The sequence below is a fragment of the Chroicocephalus ridibundus genome, chromosome 1, assembly GCF_963924245.1.
Source record: "Chroicocephalus ridibundus chromosome 1, bChrRid1.1, whole genome shotgun sequence".
NCBI classification, from domain to species: Eukaryota; Metazoa; Chordata; class Aves; order Charadriiformes; family Laridae; genus Chroicocephalus; species Chroicocephalus ridibundus.
The window spans coordinates 148,989,461-149,007,295 of record NC_086284.1 but is presented as its reverse complement, the minus strand read 5'-3'; the positions used below and the strand labels follow the sequence as shown (position 1 = coordinate 149,007,295).

At 41.5% G+C, this 17,835-nt stretch overlaps 1 long non-coding RNA gene across 4 annotated transcripts in view; it reads left to right on the top strand.

Annotated features, from left to right (window-relative positions):
• The window catches only part of LOC134510182 (uncharacterized), a 98,994-nt gene that overhangs the window by 61,213 nt on the left and 19,946 nt on the right, over positions 1-17,835 (top strand). For 2 of the 4 annotated variants that reach the window (XR_010069520.1, XR_010069523.1), the window contains exons 2-4: positions 9,513-9,641; positions 16,095-16,262; positions 16,791-17,040. This is a non-coding gene — a long non-coding RNA (uncharacterized LOC134510182). Of the gene's footprint in view, positions 1-9,512; positions 9,642-16,094; positions 16,263-16,790; positions 17,041-17,292; positions 17,376-17,835 lie in introns of all 4 variants that reach the window. The other 2 variants (XR_010069522.1, XR_010069521.1) reach the window with 2 other exon arrangements.

Genomic DNA, 17,835 nt, shown 5'->3' with positions numbered 1-17,835 from the left:
AGAGACAGGAGTAAACTAGGAATAACTACGGCAGAGAAGAATCCTTGGTTAGTACCCTGATGCTTTTACGTGGCAGTATTCCCAGGGACCAGGTCCTGAAGGGCAGTTAGATAGCACCGGTAAGGGGGGGTTAGAGGCTTAAATGCAGTTACGGACCTTGTCTTTCATCTGCAAGTAGTGTCCCTGAAGTAAGAGGACAGTATTGCCTACTGAATAGAAATGTAATAAAAATAGCAGATTCTCTCCCTGAAAACCTAGCTGACAAATGCGTGATGTGCGGGTCAACACTTAATATTACCATTTGATAGGGGAATGAAAAGTAAAATAGAGGACTTGTTCACCTTAGCCTGTTTGGGTTGAGAGAGAGAGCTTGCATGAAGGATGCAAACCAGTCCCCATTGCACTAACAGAGAAATCCTAAGCAGAAGTACCACTGCAATCTTTCTCAAGGTTTTACCCGGGGAGTAGTTCGAAACTGCTGCCAGGCCTCCCTTGCAGCACTTCTAGATAGGGGCTGTCCAAGAGTTATGCTGCACCAGAGCATCTCCCCTGCCAAGCCTCACCATTTTGTGGGCTGTGGCATCTGGCTCCACGCCTTCTGGAAAAATGAAGCTTGCAATGAGCTTTCATCACTTCATCATCACAAAAGACACAACCCTGCAAAGTGAATGATACAAGGCTCCAACAGTTGCTGAGGCCTTTATAAGGTGCTTTGTTTTTTCATCTGAATATTTCAGTGTGTTTTAAAAATCTGAAGTCTCCTCTGAAAAGTAGTGATAGGTTTTAAAAGGTGGTTTCCTCCTGGAGGAGAAGAAAAAAATGCAAAGTATGAGGATGTACTGTCTTGACTATATGCAGATAGATTTCTCCCCCCTCCCTTTTTCCAAATTTCAGTGAACATGGTAGCCCACTCTGTGGAAGCAACTCTTCTCCAAGAGCCTTATGTGCCTGGAGAGAATCAGCACTGTACACGCCTTTGCTTTTTTTATAATGGACTCCTGAAGTGTTTCTTCAGGTTTAAAAGTGTTTGAATAGCGAGATATGTGTACCTCTATAGTGGCACTTTCTGGTAAATTCTGCAGCAGCAATTAATCTTTTGACACCCTCAGGAGGTTCTTCAAATTTATAATATGCAATTACCACAGAGTACACCTCTGTACCTTAACTGCATGTATGCTATGCAGGAGCCTTTGCTAGGAAGCAAAGAAGAAGAAATAACTGAAGTTGTCAGGATACAGGAAGCCAGCAGCAAAGATAAAACTACGGGAAGAAAATGAGGAACAATCCTAATGTTGCCACATATGCCATAGGTCTGTTAAGGACCACGAGAGAGCTTGAATTAGAACTCAGCCAAACCCAAAACGAAGCTGAGATCAGGTATGGCGTAACTGGGATGTCAGCGATCAGGTACAGAGTTCTCGTTCGGCCGTCAAAATGCTCCTAATAGAGAAGCAGGAGCTTAACTGCTGAGCAAGAAGCCAAGTTTGGGAGGTGTAAGGAGAAACAGCAGCTGCCACAAAACTGCTCGTTTTGCAGTTATCGTCTATACTGTTCATTTCTCAGCTTTAGATGAGGATCTTTGGGGCACCCCTACATCTGTGGGAAGGGAGCAGACATTGTAGCTGAATTTCTGTTTGGCAGCCAAACGTGCACATCTTCTGTGAGACTAGAGAAGGGAGTCTGTCTGTAAAAGCAGCTACTTCCACCTACATTTATTCTGGCTCCTTTCAGTTACCCATTCCTAGATAAATTCTTTCAAACGTGGTGCCAAAACTGCAAGGTGCTGGTCAATTTTTGCAAGCTGCTTGAATGACTCACCTCATTTCTCAGATTACTGACAAACCAGGAAAAAAAAAGAAAAAAAAAGCCTAGTGGGATTGAAAGCATTTGGCAAGCCTGTACTGTCACTTTTGTGAATCAGAATGGCTCATTTATGGTGTCTTTCTTTTTGTGTAGCAATTTTTTGATAGTGGCTGTCAAGATAAATGTATGGCAGGGGCTCTGCTAAGTGCGAGGGGGTGTAACAGCTGTTAGGCCTACTGTGTCAGGGAGACCGTGTTGCTACAGATGCTTTCCTGGTGATAATATGTGGTGACTCTGCCAGGTATACAGGCAGCACAGGAGATGATGTGTGCAACCATTTTGGAGTTTCTGGCTAAGGCTGTGGGATGTGCCCTGACCAGGGCTGAGTTGGATGGAGCTTTGAGCAACCTAGTCTAGTGGAAGGTGTTCCTGGCCATGGCAGAGAGGTTACAACTAGGTGATCTTTAAGGTCCCTTCCAACTCTAACCATTCTATGATTCTGTGATTCTATGATAGGATTCAGGAGAGAATCCCGGAGAATACGAGTATGGAGTATCAGAGGCTGATGGATCCACTGCGAAGTCCCTGTGTACCAGGGTACAATAGGGTCCATTAATGCACCCAGCAATCCTGGAGCACCCACAGCACCCACTGTACCACCCCCTGGCTTCAGAGCAACAACCACTGGGGATTCACAGTCAATGTAGTGAAGCCACATTGTTTCTATGGGATGTGGGCAGCATTGTGAAGGGGTTTGTGAAGCCTCTTCTCTGGCCAGTCATTGGAAGAGCTGGGAGGTGCCCTTTTATGCCAAGCGCCATTAAATGCAAGGGGTTTTTTTTGGAGAAGAATCCTTTTAGGGTGAAAGGCAGTTCAATGACTGCCTGTCACAGATCTGACCCCCGCATGTGTTTGCTGTGGGTGGCTCCCATCGCTCATTTTGCAGGCACAATTATTTCTGGCTGTGGTGGGCCTGTGAAACATGAGGTGGAACTCATAGTGGAGGTGGCTTGGGTTGAACTAGAGGGAACAAAGTCCTGCCTGTAGACATAAATGAAAAAGCAGCCCTGTTGCTGGCTGCAGTAGTCTTTTTCTGTGAGTATGTGCAGTAGAGGGCACTAGTATGTTAATTCGTACCTGGTCACACACTTTATGTCTTTAGTGGGATTCACCAATAATATAGTGAGGGCTAAAGGCTAATTAATAGTAATTGTGTATTATTAGAAGATATGTTAGTCTTTGTTAGAGAAATAGGTTGATGACTCACAAGTGAATAACCGATCATCATCCGCGTGTGCAACGTTCTTCTGAACTTTGGGCTGAATTTCTACATAAAGCCCCGCTGAGAAATGGGGATTTCAATGAGTTGGTATGAACACTTCAGACAGCTGCCACACTGAAACGGTTGATGAGCTCTCAGCAACTGTTGTGGGTACAATTTAATTAAGACAGCTGAGGGAAAGATTCTGCTAGGAAGAATGTTCTTGCATGTAATTTTACCATGGCCCTGGTAAAACAAAGGGCAAAAGGCTACTCTTATTATTCCAGTAATTACGCAAAATTTAGCAGTTATCGAGGACAAAGAATGTAGCTCATGGATGAGAATTTGTAGCTTGCTTGATATACTTTTAATGAAGCATCCCAGCAGAAGTCTCTGAAGCAGCAAATACTTCAATCAATCAGGTTGATTAGAATCCTGTCAGAAAGTTGCCTGCCTAAGGAAATTGGGAATATGATACAAAGCCATGAAGAGTGTGGTACAGGTCAGAGATTCACATCCAGCCCAATTCTTTGGTAGCCGGACTTTTCATTTTCTCATGATGGCTCTGGATCTTTGTGAAATAGGTTTTGCAATATTATTGTAAATATGCCCAAGTATCACCAGTTCTGTAATAGGCAACATTTCCTATAAGAAAGCCGATGAGGAAATAGGCTAATTCAAGTTCCTGCTCATAATAAGCCTTTGCAAGGACAGCATTCAAAAGAATTCAGACACTTATCTCTTAAACAGATCCTTCCTGCCCACAATTGTAATACAGTGCTGATCTAGGATGGGAAAACTCTGTCCCTGGCTATTGTTCATTTCTAAGAAATGGACAAAAAACAAACTTTAAAAACAACAGATATCAAGCTGGCACCTTTCTCAGGTATTGGAAGTAACTTGGTAAAACTGGGGGAAAAAACTAAGGTTGGCGCTTGGTAAATTTATATACAAAGAAATTAGAAAGGGGACATCCAGGATTTTTCCAAGCTCTCATTGGGTTTTTGTTGCTTTGTTTATTGAATATTTCAGTATCTTCATTTGTCCTCATAAATCTGTTATATACACTGAAGACAATTATAGTCGTAGCACTGTGGTTTTGGCAAAGGTTAGTGTCAGAAATGGGCAAACATGGTTCATTTTGCTTCTCTGCATCATTTTATAATATCCTAGAGTCCTTTCTTCCCCTGCTTGTAGCAACTTTTTGTCATGTGATGAGATACAAGCTTAAATTCTGGGAGGAGAGGTCATTGCTTCAGAGAGTGATTATAAAGCCCTCAGCTTCAGTGCTCACAATTCTACACTCTAAAGACGCACATTTGAGTTTCCTACATAAGTATGTGTGTCCTCACTTACATGGTCACCTTTTCTCCATAACGGTCAGCAGAGAGAACTCTCTCGTAACTCAGAGTGAAAAAGGAATGATTAAAATTCATGATCCAGATATAGAGGAGAAATGAGTCCGGGAATTTTCTTTTCCACCGCAACTAAGAAAGACCAAATTGGCCCTTAGTTTCATTTGAATCCTTTGAATTCAATGCGTCACATTTCTAAATTAAACAATTTCAGGGAAAGCATTTGTTGTAAACATGGGCAAAAATTTTGTGTTAATTTTACCATATTTTCTAGCAAATTCAACACAATGGCTTTGTCCTTTGTCTGCATAGGTGGTGTCATCACATACAGTAGTTCAGACATTATCTACAGCTGAACAGTAAGAGGGGTACCAGTATATCTCTCAGGCAGAAGTGGAAGAAGAATCCTAGTGATGATCCTTTCCTGGTGTGAGGGAGTGGGAAGGAGGAATGTGCATGTGTTTAAGTGGAAGGAATGATGAAAGGTCTGTCTTGCCCAGTTAAAAGGTCATTTGGGGCCACTTTTTCTGGGCACTTTGAAAGAAAACCCCAGGCTCAATAGATTTTAAAATCAACTTTGAGGATGTGTTAAAAAAGAAGGTTGTTTTTGGAAACAAAGCTAAGCTTTAGGAATCCAGAATTAAAGGAATATAGGTGGAGTACCAGGGAGAAGTTATAGAAATGTTCATCCCTCATCATACAATCAGGTTGAATTTGTCAATGCCTTGTTTCCATCACAACTACTAGCAATTTGAGTAATTTATATAATTAGTCCATATATGTGCATACTTTGGAATAGAAAAACATTCCTGATGGTTTAACTATGTTTGTGGTCAACTGTGATTAGCTAATATTTTTTTCCTATTTATGGCCTGATTAATTTATTTTTACGGTATTAGTTACAGAAGTCTCCCCTTAAAATACATGTAGAAAACCCCAATGGAGATGATAGCAAACATTGCACTGTGTCATTCTAGCTCTTAAAACACAAAAAAAATATCATGAAGTAGAGGCAATAAAGAAAAGGGAACAACATAGTAATTTTGGCATGTGTTTTCTGTTTCTGTGACAGACCAGTATGACCACAAGAAATTCCTTTAAACTTTCTTGCTGCAGTAACAAGTCAAGCTTACATACCTCTGTACCTGTCCTGAGCTGAATTCAGCTAAATAAATCTCCACAAAGTGTTTTGATCAGTTTATTTAAATGCAAGACATGACTGAAGCAAAGTCTGCCCTTAATGTTATATTTTCTAATGCTGAGATGAATGTTGATAGAACAGAAAAAATGTGAAATCAGAAGGAACACTACACAATAGCCGGGAAAAATGTGCTGTGCGTTCCCTGTATGCTTTATCTTCCTTATTTTCCCCCAAGGAAATAAAAGCAAGATGTAATGTCAAGAAGTGGGATATTTGGCCAATTTATTATAGAGGAAGAAAGCAAAATGCCGTACTGAAAAGTAGGACAATTCTACCAAAAGTAGGACAGCTTACTGCACATTAAGTACCTTTGGATTATACGTATTGTATCATGCTTACTTTAAAAACGCAATTAGTTACAGTGGCTTCAAAGTGGGACTTCCCACATGAGCTAACTGAAGATGATTTATCCCATGTGATAAAGCTGTAGTACCATATCAAACAGGGTCAGAATACACAGCCATCAAGAAAAGAATCTGGAGAACCTCTGTAACTGGTTGACCTCATGTAAAAACCAAAAACATCAACAGCACTGAGTCTAGAGATTAAACCAAATGAGAAAAACAAAGTAGACCAATTATGCTGAAGGAGGCTACACAAATTAAAATTCTACCAGATAAAACTAATCTCAGAATAACTGTGCAAAACCTGTGAAGTTTGTGCGCCCTCAAGGTGAGCATAAGGATGAGATCGTTTCAGTGTTGGTAAAGGGTGCAAAAGACCCAGCATGATGAAGAATTTTTTTTCTTAAATGCATTTTTTTCTTAGTGCATTAATGGATAAGTGAATTTTTAGTGTTCCAGTAGCATTTTGAGGACAGTATTTGCAGGAGCCCTTTCTCAGAAGCAATGGATCTGCAAGTATATCGTATGCAGACTGGTTGTTTATATTCCATAAGGCAGGGTGTTTGAGTTGTTGGGCTTTGCCCTCTCAGAGGCTGTGTGTGCATGGTCCAGATAAATCACTCCTGGCTAGAGCTACAAAGGAGCCCAGCTCCAGAGGAGAACCTTAGCTCCTTACGCTGCACATGGGGAGTTAGTTTGTACAGCATAGGATTCATAGGGACCAGTATCTTGAGAATAGGTAATGCCTGAGCTGGAAATAGAGGCTGCTAAGGAAAGGATACATTTTGAGCCCCTTTTAATGTTGATAAGAAGGGTAAGTATGGAGCTCAGAGTGAAGTAGAGTGGTTAAGTGAGAGAACTTTAAAGTTAGTAATAGTTACTTGATATAAAATGTTTGACCTACTGCCTTGAAGGTCACAGCAGGTGGTGTGAAAACATCGGTCCTGCAATTGGTGCCCAAAGTATGCCTAAGTCCTATTTAGTTGCCAGAGCCCTTATTTGGATATAAGCCGTGTGCTCTGGGTCTCAGATCCCCATCTATAAAAAACTATAGTCAACAAAGCAACGCTATAGGTCATGCATATACAGTGTTTTACACAGTATCAGGACCTGAAGGCACTAATAGGCCTTAATGAGTAGTGCAGTCGATATGCTTGAGGGAAAGGATGCCAACAAGAGAGACCCTGATAGGCTTGAGAGGTGAGACAATGGGAACCTTATGAAGTCCAACAAGGCCAAGTTCAAAGTCCTGCACCTGAGTCAGGGCGATCACCAGTATTGGTATAGAACAGGTTGTGGATGGATTGAGAGCAGAGAAGGACTTGGGAATACTGGTAGACGAATAATTAGATATGAGTTGGCAATGTGTGCTTGCAGTCCAAAAAGCCAATCCTATCCTGGGCTGCTCCATTCTTGTGAGACCCCACCTGGAGTACTGCATTCAGCTCTGGGGTCCCCAGTGCAAGAAAGACAGGGGACCTGTTAGACCGGGTCCAGAGGAGGGCCACGAAAATGATCAGAGGGCTGAAACGCCTCTCCTATGAGGAAAGGGTGAGAGAGTTGGGGTTGTTCAACCTGCAGAAGATAAGCATCTGGGGACACCTTTTTGCAGTCTTTCAATACTTAAAGGGGGCTTATAAGAAAGATGAAGAGTTTTTACAAGGGCCTGTAGTGACAAGGAAAGGGGGGAGGGTTTTAAACTAAAAGAGAGTAGATTTAGATTAGATTTAAGTAAGAAATTCTTTACTGTGAGGGTGGTAAGGTAGTGGAACATGTTGTCCAAGAGAGTATTGGAAGCCCCATCCCTGGAAGTGTTCAAGGCAGGGCTGGACGAGGCTTTGAGTAATGTGGTCTGGTGGAAGGTGTCCCTGCCCATGGCAGGGAGGGTTGGGACTAGATGATCTTTAAAGTTCCTTTCCAACCCAAACCATTCTATGATCCTATGATAGTGGCCCTGACCAGCCTCACCTGCGACCAGCACCCTGCCTATAGTCCCAGAAGCCCTATTTCAGCCGGGGCTGTGCTATGTCGCAGAGGTGTCTGGGCCCAACCCTACTTCTTGCTGCTCTCATTTACTGCTCAGCCTCCCTGGACAGACCCTGAGCCCACGCTGCAGGCATCTGCCTCTGGCCCTGACCCCGAGTGCACCTTAGACTTATGTGACAGGTAATTCTGTCTCCTGGGTGGACTCCAGGCCTGACTCGTTACCTTGCCTTGTCTGGGGCTGTTAATGGGACCTGCCTGTGTCACCACCCTGGCCCTGTTGAACTGCTCCCACCGGCATGGGTGGCCCTTGGCTTGCCTCTCATCCCTCCTCATGGGTCAGCCCCACTCCTGCGGCTCCCTGGCGTGTAGCCCTTTATGCAAGGGATCACTTGATGTATGTTGTACCAAAAATTGTCCAAGACTTTGGTTTTATCTCCAGGAATTATCATTTCTCTGTCATTCTCCAGAGAAAGCTTAAAGCCTACTGGCCTGCCTTTTCAGGGGAAGGACCCCTTCAAAAACATCCTCCTTAGCCATGTTTTCTGCAAATGCTTCGTAAGTCTCTCTTAACACAGAAAACCTTGTGGGGATTAGGTATAACTTCAACTTAATCCTTAACATTATCAGTCTTATATGTGCCAAGCAACACCATCAACCCTGGCTCCTGTCCCACTCCCCCAGGGAGACCTCCTGAGGCTTGAAGCAGAGGTAGAAATCCAGCATGATATGAAGTCTGCTTTTCTGACACAGCTTCTCAACCCTTTTATCCCATTCCTTTTAAAAATTAGCTTACACAGACATATCTGCGATATTTTTTTTTTAGGAGGTATGCTGAAATATGAACTGACTGTGCAAAAAGAGTATGTGGGAGAGTGAAGGTGAGGGCATATTAGTATGCAGAAACCTAATACAACTCCAGTGCACTACTCCCCTCCTTCAAAATAAAAAGACATATTTGCAAGCATGGCCTGCTTTGCCTTGTCTGCCTGAAACAGTGATCTTCCAGTTTTGTTTGCATACAGTCAAAATGATGCTTCTATTGGCAGGAAGAAAGTCCCAGTGCTCCTGTACAAGATTATCTAGAGATATAACTTTAAAGGGGAAATTTCCCTCTACCTGTGTCAGAAACAAATGTCAGCATCCAAGGCACAGAAACCGTGCTTCTCCTTGATTTAAATTTAAAAGGCTTAGTAAAATAAGTTAAGAGAGGCAGTGGCTGTGTGAAGAGGTGTCTCAGAGTACAGAGGTGGGAGTCAGTAAGATCTGAAATGTAATCCACATTTGAGAAGTGGTGTAACCAGCAATCAGGTTTCCCTAAAGTTTCTAAGAGACTGAAAGAAAAATGTGGGTTCTCTCGCAAAAAAACCCCTGTGTCTGGCCCACAAGTGTCTAGTAGGGATTTAAGTAAAACAGACAGATCTTCAAACATCAGAACTACCCTGGTTCTAAGCTAATGAAAGGATTTGCTGTGGGGAGATACAACGTCAATTGAAAATTGCAATCTTTAATAGCACCTCATCTCTTCAAGGAATGAAGGCTGATCCCAGGTTCTTCATTGACAGGGAAACACGAATAAGATAGCTCACCAACTGAAAATACCAACCTACAGATATCTCCAAAGACATTGGAATATGAAATGACACCTCTTCACAACCTCCTGGGCACTGAGGGAAACTGTCTTTATCTAACAGGTAGGAAAATGGGGTAGACCACATATTAAGTGCTGAGATATAGAAAGAAGATAAATCAGATTAACGATTTCCAGGTACTGTGCTCAAGCTACACCCATCTGCTCAAAATAAATAAAAAAATAAAAATTGAACAATGATTAGATTTAAATCTTACAATATGTTCCAGCTATGCTGTCTATTAACGACTGAGAATCTAAATGTTTGAAAGTCTCCATAACAATTGCGTGGATCCAGTGAGTTCGTGGGTTACCTTTTTCAATGTGAAATTTTGTACTTTAACAGGGTAGTGAATGGAAAGCCAGGTAATTTCTAAGTCTAATTGTTCATTATAGCTCTTTGTTTGTTTTAAATGGCTCTTTTTTTATTAGTTTAGCAGTAGAAGATTAAACGTAATGAATGTGCTCATTAATAAAACACTGCTCAGCCCTAAACGCATCCATTTCATATACTTTTTTACTATGTACCACTGTAATAATATAGATGATTTAAATGCCTGTTAAAATAACAGTAACCGAACGGAGCCAGACTGCCTACATGCAACGGTGCTATACTGAAGGGAGAAATGGTTAACAACGGGCAAACCAGACGCAAAGAGACCTGAAGTTTGCATTAAAGCCAACCAATTGGCAAAGTACATTTAGAAGCTCAACTGGAGGGATGACCAAGTGCCCTTAACGTAACAAAAAGTGCTGAGGGGATTGATCTACTGCCTACAGCGTTCGTCTGTGTGTAGGTCATGCCAGAGCTTTATGGACTGCCCTGCCATAAACAAAGAGCCCAGTTACTGCCTGGTAACTCTCTGTGTTGAAAGTAGAATGCCAGGAGAAAAAGTTGGGTGCGTTTTGCCAAGTGTACTGTAACCCTCAAATTCTCACTTTAATATAAAGGATCTCTCAAAGCTATGAATTTTGACCAGTGTCTCAGGCCAGAGAAACTTTTCTCTACGTGTTTTAATTCCTAAGGTTTACAATGGAATATGTGAGACCTCTCATCTGACTTAGACGAAATCTGAGAAGCAGCATTTTATTTCATTTGGTTTGTTTTTTTGGCTTTTTAAATTTTTGTCTGAGTTCTTCATCTTGCAATCTTAATATTGCATTATTGTTCAATACAGCTAGAATGCTAAAGGCAGTTATAGAGAGATGCTAGCTTGAAAACAGGTACACTGCCTTGTAATACGGAATTAAATGGCCCCCTAGAACTTCTAGTTGAATAAATCAATAATTTTATTTTGAGAAAGGGGAAGTGTTTTGGTTTTGGTTTTTTTTTGTTTGTTTGTTATGAAAACTGTTTTCTAAAAAGACAAAACTAGAAATTATCACAGGCTTCAAAGAATAAGTGGGAGAGTTGGAGTCTCTTGAGCAAAGAGAGAAATGTTTGTCAGCTATCAGAAGGTCTAATCTTCTTCAAATGTTTGAAGAAATATGATCAAGATTAATTCTTTATTCTTCTTCTCATCAGCCCTATCTGTTTAGCTGATGGGAAGGCTTCAAGGGGATTATCCCATACAATGGAGAAGACCTATTGCTCCAAATACTGTAATGTCCCAAAAAAGTCATAGTTAGCATAAATGTAATGCAACTTTCTTGTCCAAATGCTGTGGCTTACAAGACACTGGAGCAGCTTCATTTAAAGATGAGGATTCCAACAACTCGGACAACATCCTTGTGATCTCCAAAGTGCTGTAAGACACTGAAAATACTTTTCGCAGAATTAAATTACAATGGATAAAATAATGGGAGTTCCTTATGCAGATGTGATTTTTACATGCAATTCTTCTAAAAATTATGTTTTGATTCTGTAACTTCTCATTTGAATATAACTAAAATTGAAAAATGCATGTATTATATGCATGCCTACATGCACCCAGACCCCTGAACTAGAAGACAGGGATGGGGAGCAGAATGAAGCCCCTCTAATCCAAAGGGAAATGGTGAGGGACCTTCTTCAGCACCTGGAGGTGCACAAATCTATGGGGCCGGATGGGATCCACCCAAGGGTATTGAAAGAGCTGGCGGAGGTGCTCGCCAGGCCACTTGGTATCATTTATGAGCAGTCCTGGACAACCGGGGAGGTCCCAGCCGACTGGAGGTTAGCAAATGTGACACCCATCCACAAGAAGGGCCGGAAGGAGGATCCGGGGAACTACAGGCCAGTCAGTCTGACCTCGGTGCCTGGGAAGGCCATGGAACAGATCCTCCTCAGTGCCATTACACGGCACATGCAGGAGAACAGGGTGATCAGGCCCAGTCAGCATGGGTTTGTGAAGGGCAGGTCATGCCTATCAAACCTAATATCCTTCTATGATAAGGTGACCCACTTAGTGGATGAGGGAAAAGCTGTGGATGTTATCTACTTGGATTTTTGCAAAGCTTTTGACACTGTTTCCCACAGCATTCTCCTGGAGAAACTGGCTGCTCATGGCCTGGACAGGTGTACTCTTCGCTGGGTGGATGGCCGTGCCCAGAGAGTGGTGGTAAATGGAGTTAAATCCAGTTGGTGTCCAGTCACAAGTGGTGCCCCCCAGGGTTCGGTGCTGGGGCCGGTTCTCTTTAATATCTTTATCAATGATCTGGATGAAGGGATCGAATGCACCCTCAGTAAGTTCGCAGATGACACTAAACTGGGCGGGCGTGTTGATCTGCTTGAGGGTAGGTTGGCTCTGCAGAGGGATCTGGACAGGCTGGACCAATGGGCTGAGACCAATGGTATGAGGTTCAACAAGGCCAAGTGCCGGGTCCTGCACTTGGGTCACAACAACCCCATGCAGCGCTACAGGATTGGGGCAGAATGGCTTGAAAGCAGCTCGACAGAAAAGGACCTGGGGGTGTTGGTTGACAGCCGGCTGAATATGAGCCAGCAGTGTGCCCAGGTGGCCAAGAAGGCCAACAGCATCCTAGCCTGTATCAGGAATAGTGTGGTGAGCCGGACTGGGGAAGTGATCATCCCCCTGTACTCGGCACTGGTGAGGCCCCACCTCGAGTACTGCGTTCAGTTTTGGGCCCCTCGCTACAAGAGGGACATTGAGGTGTTGGAGCGTGTCCAGAGAAGGGCTACAAAGCTGGTGAGGGGCCTGGAGGACAAACCTTATGAAGAACGACTGAGGGAGCTGGGGTTGTTTAGCCTGAAAAAGAGGAGGCTGAGGGGAGACCTTATCACCCTCTACAACTACCTGAAAGGAGGTTGTAGAGAGATGGGGGCTGACCTCTTCTCCCTGGTGACAAGTGATAGGACGAGGGGAAACGGGTTCAAGTTACGTCAGGGGAGGTTTAGATTGGATATTAGGAGACATTTTTTCACTGAAAGGGTTATTAAACATTGGAATAGGCTGCCCAGGGAGGTGGTGGATTCACCATCCCTGGAGGTGTCTAAAAAAAGGGTAGATGGGGCACTGAGGGACATGGTTTAGAAGTGGCTCTTGTCAGGGTAGGCTAAAGGTTGGACTCGATGATCTTAAAGGTCCCTTCCAACCTCAACAATTCTATGATTCTATGATTCTATCCTTCTGCAAGCAAAAGATTATTACACTATGCTATTTTATTTACTTAAATTAACTCATTCTAACCCTTACCCTGTTACTTTCAAGTTGATTTCTATTAAAAGTACCTCACTTTTGCAATAAGTAACTTCCACTTCTTGTGATTATTTAAGCATGAATTCATTATGTCTTGATTAGTTACTAGATGATCCAGCTACAACTATTTAGTAAGGTATAATAAAAGGCTCCGTTTCTGAACGTGCGCAACTACATCAGTGCTTTATAGTTTCACAGAGGCATTGAAATCATCCCTGATTTGAGTAGAGGTTATATAAATAAAAGTTTACTTAAAAATAAGGAGTGTTCTTTCTTGTCAGCCAAAAATCATAGAATCATAGAATTGTCTAGGTTGGAAGGGACATTTAAGGTCATCGAGTCCAAATTTCCCAGTCCCCAAATTATGTATGATATAAAATACCATGCATGCAGTATTTTTTCTGCCGAGCATGGTATAACTTATTACTAATTATATTCCCCTCTGAGTGATTCTTGCCTACCTACATTGCATCTAAGAACAGTAGATTTACTGCAGTGAGCAGAGATTAAGTTTTAAGGGCGTTAATGGCATGAAGAAATGAAAAGAACTGTGCACTACCGCTCTAGTGAAGTTTTGGACTACGGTTATTAAAATATTCACAGAAATAGGAAAAATTTCTGCAAGCTGAAGAGAAGTGTCAGGTGTACCTAAATAAACCAATATTTAGGCTCAGACACCTCAGACTTCAAATCAAACAACATCTCATAAAGACTTTGTGACTTCTAAAGGCTATAGAATTTTTTTTGTTTTAATCTTTCCTCCTTACTTTGTCCCTTCTGACCTTTGTATGACAAGGATTTTCAGGGAAAAAAAATAATTCATTTTGCAATTGGTGAATGAAAAACTTTTAGCTGTCATTTTATCCATCCCACTGTCTGTTTAGACATTTTTAATTATATAATTAAGCCATGTTTTTTGTAAACACTTACTCTAATGGTTATTGACTGAAACCATCATCTGCACCTTAACTGAGAAGTCACCGAAGCCCTGAATGGGCACAGTCTTTTTAACCTCTGGAAAACCTTTTTTCACCAAGTGCTCCCCACCAGTACTATTCTCTGCCTTTGTGGAGAGATTTTGCAATGTATCTATCGCATTTACTGTCCTTTTGCTTGCCCTTTCATATTGCACAGCTCCTTTCTAAGTAGCTGCCAGTGTTTTTTCCACTATTTTATGTGTGTCCATCCACCTTGTCTTTCTCTTCTTCCTTGATTTGAGTCTCAAAGGGATTCCTTTCTGCAGATCATAGGAGAGGTTTGCATACGTTTAAGAACAAAAACCACTGCCAAACATGCAAATTGCAAACAGGTGCCAAGATGTCTTGCTCTTTCCCAGTGTAAGGGAGAGGTTCCCAGTACAGCGAAGAAAGTTCACTATACAGAAAAAAAACGGGATCTGTTGACAGAAACTACAGTTTGAGTGCCATCAAACATACCTTATTCCCTTTCCCTCCCGGTTTCTCCTCTTTCACATGACTGCTGTTCAGGATTTCACTTTCAAATAAATATTTGGCACTTCTATCCAAAAAGACAAACAAATATGCAGAGAAAATTTTGCCTGAGTAAGTGAACACTCCTATTCAAAATTCTGTGGCTAGATGAATGGATAAGTGACAACAGTGATGAATAAATAGTGCCTGGGCCTGCCAAAACCCAGCATTAGAAAGTATAAACAAAGCCGTACTGAAAACAGATGGATTCATTTTAAGTTTTATCCCTTTTCAGTCAAGAGATGCTAATGAGGCAACTTCACTTTGTACCATGACCCTGACACATTGTGTGCTAACACCAGTGAGGAGCTGGACTGACGCGGGCTCTGAGTGCCAGCACGCAGCTGCCTTTCCGCAGGACTAAGTAATTATTACCAAAACTGCAAAAAAGCACGAATCTTCTTGCTGAATAACGACAGAAGTGAATTGCAATAGGCATCAGAGCTATGTAATTCCAGTAATTAGGTATTTGTGCGTATTTGCACTGGATTCATTGCAGAAAGCTAAAACATGGGGATTTGATTGCTGGCAAGGAGAGAGGGGGAGGGTTGCTGAGACAAACTGAAATCTGGTGAGATTTTACAGGCACGGAAACTGCTCTATCAAATCAGACCCGTTGCCTGTTTACATTGACAATGGCCAAAACTCGGTGGGTATTGGAGGCAGGTGCAGTCTGTTCGGCAATTGGCAGCAAAATTTTTCCTGAGGAAATCATTCTTTTAACTGCTCCTCTTAGAATCCAAGTAACAAAGGTTGTTATGAAAAGTACAGGTTATAGGAGTTTCAATTTCCAACTGGTTAAACCAAATTTTAAATATAATGAAGTTACGCTTGAAATAAAACTCCAGATTTGAAAGTTATGTATATTTGGGAAGCTCTGGTCCAAATACCCAAAATATAATAATGCATCTGGACAAAAGCCAAGAAAAAAATACCTACTTGTCTGGACATGCGGATTTGGATACCGTTTCTAGAAGCAAATTGTAAGAGAAATAAAATTTCTTAATGACAATCACTTATTCTAAAAGTTCACAGGGGAACTTTCTAGGAGCGGGTCTCAACTTTCCTGTCGTCTCTTCCCCCTCACCGAGACTGCTGCTGCTTGCTGCTCGCTGCTCTTCTTCTGCCTCTTCTCTGCCTCCTGTGCTGCACCTCTCCACCTCTGTCTCCTTCTCCCCTGTGACTTTGACACTGTTTCCTGTTTGGAAGGAGAGCTGCTCACCTGTTTTGCTCTACAGCTTGTGCCATTGATAGCTCCAACAAAATGTTTTGTATTATTAAAAAAATTGTATCATATAGAAGTGGTGTATCCAGCCTGTGCTGCTAACAGATGAAATAACTTCTGGAAGAGCTATGTAAAATCACTTTCCACACATATTTTCCTTCCAGGCACTGTGAAAACTACTTCTGGCCTTTGATCCTGTTCTGGGAACCTCACGTGTGACCCGCACATAATTACGACCTTCACAGCCAGCATTGGTGGGATCTGTGTCGGGGCACCTGTGATCTGGAATGTTTCCCACCTGTTGAAATAAGTATTTTATAGCTGCGTGAAAGGTAAAGGAAATATATAGCTGTAGAAAGTAAGATTATTTTAAAGAGAAGCCAAGAAAAAACAGGCTTGTGACTTCCCAGCCAGCAGGGAAATCAAATCGTAAACCAGAAGTTTTTGAAAACAAAAACCATGCCACTCCCTGCTTTCTCTTCTAATTTTCCTGTGATATAACTCACCTTCAATACACTCGGTTATCTTACGAGGGTTGTTGTAAAGTAAGACATTCATGTATATATACTTGAAAAATATTTTCCCCACAATAATTTTGTAGTACAGTTACTGCTATTGCTAAATGAAGCATTGACCCTAAGTCTTTGACTGCAGTAGAGCAAGAGAGCTAATGGCTTTTTCTATGCTTAGATATATTTGCTGAAAGGAGTTTAATAACATAATAGTGTTGCTGCCTTCTGCTGTCATTTCTTAGGTTATCTATCATCTAGTTGATAGGAACAAATTCCTTAAAGAGTTATCTAGATAATTTCCTAATCAAATACGGTCATGTTACTTATGTAATTTTCCTTTTCCTACAGGGGGGAAAATATGTTTATTCCTGTTCATTCCATGGAGATTTTGAAATCGAAATCAAAATCTTATCGCAGTCCCATTTGCCATCCTTCCCTATTTTTGGTTCACTTTTGTGTAGTCACTTGGAGAATGCCATCATGCTTGTGCTTTCTTCCCAAGGAAATTGTGTTATCAAATATATATAATTTGTTGACCAACAGTGGGGGCTTCATGAGATTGTAAAGGAGCCATATACCATATTCGTCACAACATCTGGTAAGTTTTCTTGATTGTTGTTGCAGTTTTGTTGAATTAGGTAGCCCAATGGTTTTCCATCAGGAAGAAGATGATGATAATAGTTATGTAAAGTGAGCAATTACTAAGTTTCCTGGGGACGGTCCAACCACAGGGAATAGTCCTAATTTAAAGAAGCTATAGCAGCCAGTATATATATTTTTTTTCTTAAACCTTTCTAACTTCGGCTATCAAACGCAATAATAAATTGTATTCCCTGTTGTTCCTGTTCAGGGACTGTGCCTAATCCTGGAATTACTGGCATCTGCATATCATTTCAATAGTAAATTACAGCTGGGATATGCTAACCCCAAAGAGTGAGTAAGAACTGTTTCTAAATGATTGGAAGCTTCTTGGCAATTTATAGTTGATTTATAGTAATTAACTTACTTAGTCTTCATTTTCTTTTGATAGTTTGTGTAAAATTTGTGCTATTTTCTTAGTACCAGAGCTGATTGTTTTCTCAACTGAAGAATGGTCCTTCTCGTGAAAGTTATACTTCAACTAAACTTTGATTTATGTTAATCGCCTTCCCTCATTGACAACTTCCTCTCCTTCTCCCCTCCCCCCCAAGTATTAGCAGAGGAATGATGGAAACCTGGAGTACCAATTTTCATTAATATTTCCATGGGGAAGATGTCATTTCCTGACTCTCTCCAAAATAATTTAAATTTCAAAACTCTTTTAACTACTAATTTGACAAAAAAAGTAATAAATAATAGAAATATATTAATGACTAAGATTTATTATCTCATTTTAGATATCTTCTGTCCAGTT